The sequence below is a fragment of the Cucumis melo genome, chromosome 7 (assembly GCF_025177605.1).
Source record: "Cucumis melo cultivar AY chromosome 7, USDA_Cmelo_AY_1.0, whole genome shotgun sequence".
NCBI classification, from domain to species: domain Eukaryota; kingdom Viridiplantae; phylum Streptophyta; class Magnoliopsida; order Cucurbitales; family Cucurbitaceae; genus Cucumis; species Cucumis melo.
The window spans coordinates 13,634,390-13,639,481 of record NC_066863.1 but is presented as its reverse complement, the minus strand read 5'-3'; the positions used below and the strand labels follow the sequence as shown (position 1 = coordinate 13,639,481).

At 33.4% G+C, this 5,092-nt stretch overlaps 1 long non-coding RNA gene across 1 annotated transcript; it reads left to right on the top strand.

The window, feature by feature from the left end:
* The first annotated feature begins 442 nt into the window (after nucleotides 1-442).
* LOC107991390 (uncharacterized) lies at nucleotides 443-3,375 on the top strand. Its single transcript, XR_001763385.2, has 5 exons — nucleotides 443-896; nucleotides 1,333-1,380; nucleotides 2,154-2,249; nucleotides 2,529-2,609; nucleotides 3,246-3,375. It is a non-coding gene; the product is annotated as an uncharacterized LOC107991390 (long non-coding RNA).
* Nucleotides 3,376-5,092: the final 1,717 nt, after the last annotated feature.

The following is a 5,092-nucleotide window of genomic DNA, read 5'->3' as shown; positions in this document are numbered from 1 at the left end:
ACTATGTTGAAATTATTGAATTTTTGTAGAAATTAGAACTAATTAGATATTTTGGGAAAATATCTAATTAATTATTGGAAATTTAGAATTTATGATTGAAATTGTTTGTTTTAAGTGAATTGTGGTTGGTGGAATTGTATTTGAAGGAATTTTGATTAATTATATATATGATTATATAATTGATTGAATTTTGAAGTTAAAATAATTATATTATGAAGATAATATAATTATTTAAGGATATATTGTTTTGAGAAGATAAAAAGAAGATTTAATGGGAGGAGTTATTGAAGAGGGAGAATATTTGAGTTTAAAAAGGGGATTTGATGGGTTTTAAATGAAGAAAGTGGAGATTTATTTTGTTTTTAAAAGAATAAGGAAAAAGAAAAGAAAATAATAATAATTTTATTATTATTATATTTCTCTTAAATAGGCCTCGGGAAGCGTGGATAGACACTATTCACCTTCTTCTTCCACATCATAAAGAAAACCTTAGTGCAAACCTTAGCTGCCACCTTCTTCAACCGCCGCTGCAAACTAGCCGTCTATTCTTACCTTCTCTGTCTTCGTCCAAACCGTCCGATCGTGTCTTCTCTGTGGACCACCATGTGTTCGCTGTTCCTCCGTTGATCGTCGCGTCTTCTCCATCGGTCGCTGCGTGTTCGTCCATTCGATCGCGTCTTCTCCATCGACCGTCATGTTTTTGCTATTTGTCCATCGATCGTCGCGTCTTCTCCGTCGGCCGCTGCATGTTTGTTCGTTTGATCGCGTCTTCTTCATCAGCTGTCGAGCCCAACTCGTCGTAACATTTTCGTAAGTCGTCTGAGCCATAGACAAGCCATCTGTTGTTCGTCTGTCGTCCGATCGAGCCAATCTCTAAGCTGTCAGCCAAACCTCATGTGAGTAGATCCTTCCTTGCGAGTCGCACAAGCCATTAACCCGAGTCGCCACCCGTTTCAATCGCACACACCCAGCTATTTCTGCCTTAGCCGAGTCAATTTTCCCTCTCTATCCAAATTGTTTTGAGCCGCAAGCCTATATTTTGGATCTTTTTCACCTATTTTTAGTAAGTTTGATTGGGTTTTGGTTATGCCCAACAAAGATTAATATTGGACCCTAAATAATTTAAATTTGGATTTTTTTTCATAATGACTGGTTAGATCAATTAGAAGTTGATACTATGAAATTTTTCCTAAATTAAAGTTGAATTGTATCCGTCCTCAACTTTAGGTAAGTCGAATTAACTGGATTTTTGGATGTTTAAGCAATTGTTAACTAAGTTGTTGAACTTAGTATATTTTTACCCTTACTGTTTATGATTTTTCTTTTGGAAAGCTTGACCATTCTGTCAGGATTATACTTTTGGATTAAGCTAATCTCCAGGTAAGAGATTCTTCTACTACACTTTCAAACTAAAGTAAGAGCTTGCATGTAATTTTCCATTATGCATTGATGTAGTTAATATGCATAATGTGTTTATGTTTACGATGATTGATAATTATGACTGAGTTGGGTTGATGATGATGATTGATGATGTTGATGTTAATGCATGAAATATTAATCTCATGATTTAGAATGCTAAGATTAATATTCATGGCATGTTTATGATGTTATGTTATGCTACATGCTATGGATAGGGTCTACTGTTAGCTTTACCTATTAGAGTCATACCCACATGGGTGTCCCTTGGGATCACCACCTTTTTCTACTAACCACTTTCCTTCCAAGCTTTGGTTACAAGAATTTTTATTAGGAACCATTCATTTGGGTCCTACATCCTAACTTGCCACCAAGCTATGGTAAAAAGTAAGGATAAATCTTTTTTTTTTTTTTTGAGTGAAATTGGTGAGTTCCTTACCCTTTTTCTTGGTTCTTTGCTTGCAACTAGTATATTACATTTTCCAATTAGTAAAAAAATTTCTTTTTTCCTCACTTAGATGACCTTTTTTGTCGTTTCAAACTTATGTCAACCAATGAAGTATCATGCTATGTAAGTTTCATTATTATCTAATTTTAACATTTACAAATAGTGATATGCTAAATTAAAAACTATAAGAGAATAAGATATAAAACTAGGACTTCTCAATTTAAGCCATTAAAGATTTGCTTATATGATGTATGTCAGTGATGATGTTTTCTTGTACTATGGTTCTCAGGAAAAAATAAGAATTATTTGGATCGATATATTGTCTACTTGATTTTTTGGGTTGAATTTGATACAAGAGGAACTACAACACTTCCCAATCCTCATGGTGAGAAAGTTTTGAAACTTACTTATTTTGCAACTGCATTTTATATATTATTTGGATTTTTGGAGTCGCCTTCTGATGTAAATTTTTAGAGTGTTTGTTATTTGTTACATTGTTTGTTGTTTTATCATAACATTGGTTGCAACTTTTGTTCTTGGAATAACTTTGAGAATGATATTAACTTAATTTATCATGAACTCCGTCAGGGATCAAATTATGAGTTAATATGTTGCATATGAAACAATAATAGTATAACTTACGTAGTTTGTTAATTATTATTAGGGCTTCCGAAGTTGCAAAAAAGAAGAAGCCTTTGTGGAGGGTAATCAAGATATGGGGATGAGGATTTAGTAAAAGAAAGAGGTAAGCGTGCTTTATGTTTTGTAACGTAACATAACTATTTTATTTTAGGAATCATGTTAACATGTACTTAAGAATGTTGCTTTGACTATCCTACAGTGGTAGCCAGTGAAAAGCTATTTTGTGTGATCCGCTTAGACATATGTATTAGGAATCGTGCTGACATGTACTTAGTTAGGAGCTTGATACTTTGTTGCGTTGACTATTCTGCAGTTATGGTAGTCATTGAAAAACTATTTTGTTCGATCCGCTTAGACATATGTTATAGGAATCATGTTGTTTTATAATTGCTTTGGAGGAGTGGAGGGGGAGGGCTAAGGGTAAATTTATGCTAAGTTTCAACTTGATGCAAACTAGAACATTGTTTGGTCTGTAAAGATTGAATTCAAACTTACATTCGCAACATTTATATACTATGCTTATGTAGTCGGTGTTTTTTTTAATCTTTTGCGTTCCTTATGGGACTTTTATTAAAAACCTTGGTTGTAGGAACTTTAGATGCTTATTTTGAAAAGTTTATTAGTCTGCTTATTAAGAAGGTGATTTCTGTTTGACATGTACTTAATGTTTATGCTTATGCTCATGCATTTTCAATAATGAATGTTGGCTAAGGTTCATTTTCTTCAAATTTGTTGGTAGTTGAAGAATCCAAGGACCATGGTACCGATCAAGTTCCCATTTATGCGTCAGTTTAATTAGGTTATGTCACACATCCATGTAATATTATAGTTAATTTATCTTTTGGATTATTGTAAAACCTTTATCGACAATGTAAGTTATATTTTTTTATTATTAATATAAATATCTCTCCAAACATATGTGGGCAATATTGAAATTCAGTATTTAATTTTTTTGAAAGAAGAAATATATGATAGAAAAATATGTGTTGGGAAAATGAAAAATAACAACACCAAACATGTGTCGACATATAAACCTTTATCAAACAGAAACAGTATCGTCAAAGCACATTTCTTGACAACAATTTTGTGTAACGAAACATTTACAACGACAATATATTAGTGTCGAGTTATATTGAAAGGTGACACAATTAAAGCATCGTTATAAGACAATATATTAGTGTCGAGTGATAAATAACGGTGACACATTTAAATTGTCAATGTAATGGTATTAATGACAATATATTCGTGTTGTGTAACGACCCAACTATTTATACTAAGCTGAGGTCATTACTAAAAAGAAACAATGACAATATACACTTTCTTGAAAAGAGGGAAACTAAATTTTCATTAAAAACAGAATGCTGAAACATTGATACATAAACGCAGAAGCAAAACTGAGTCCCCATATGACATGTCACGGATCCTTCTCTGTCGCTCGCCAGCTTTCCTCTACCTTTACTTTCGTCTGAAATATTAAACGTAGAAAGAGTGAGTATAAACAAATACTCAGTAAGGGACCTACTACTAGTCCAGTTAGGTGTTTGTTAACTTCCCATTAGAGTTCTGAAAAGAAGTACACAAGAACTGGCACGTTCCCGAACACGTGCAACATGTGATCCCGGAGGAACATAACTGATCTTCGATGATCCGAAAAGAACACCTAGAGCAAACTGGTCTGTAGTGTACCCGGAGGAAACACTAAGACAATCGGGCTGCGAGCGATCCCTTCGAATCACTCGAATCATGTCTATGTCAATGCCAGACTGGCGGTCCCGTCGCACTATGCAGTCCTAAAAAGGTGGTGATCTCGAAGGACACCCATGCAGGTACGACTCTAATAGACAAAGTTAATAAAACATCTATCCATAGCATGTAACATAACATAACATCATAACATGGCATGGATATTAATCTTAACGTCCTTAATCATGTGATTAATATATCATTAACATCAACATCAACAGTCGTTAACAACAGACTACCAGTCATTAACATAACATCAGTCATCATCATCAATCATCCATAAAATGACAGTCATTATCAATAGCATCAAGTTATGCATTTTAGCTACCATCAATGCATAATCATAATTATATGCGGTCTCTTAAATTCAGCTCGAATGTTTAGTAGGAGAATCTATTACCTGGAGATTTTAGCCAAACAAAGTACTCCCTAGCTGACAGTAAAAATTCTCCAATTAACTTGATCCTAATAATAAAAGGAAAACTCAGTATCTTAATTAATGAAATTAGCAATTGGCTAACAACCAAAGATTCTCCCAAAATAATTAACTTTCTAAAAAATTGGGGTTCAAACCAATTCAACCTTGATTGAGAAAAATCCAAGATTTAAATCTTCAAAAATTAGCCAATTTAACCTTCAAAGAAATCCCAAATAGATCCAAAATTAAATTAATAAAATATTAATTTAATTTTATTGGCTTACCAAGGTTACTCAGATGAAGGTTGAAAAATCCTCTTATCCTTAATGAAAAAAATTCATCACTTTAAATCCTCAAACTTCCAAAGAGACCAATCTTAACTTCAACTGATGAGGCGGCGATAGCAGATGGTTATCTTAGAGACA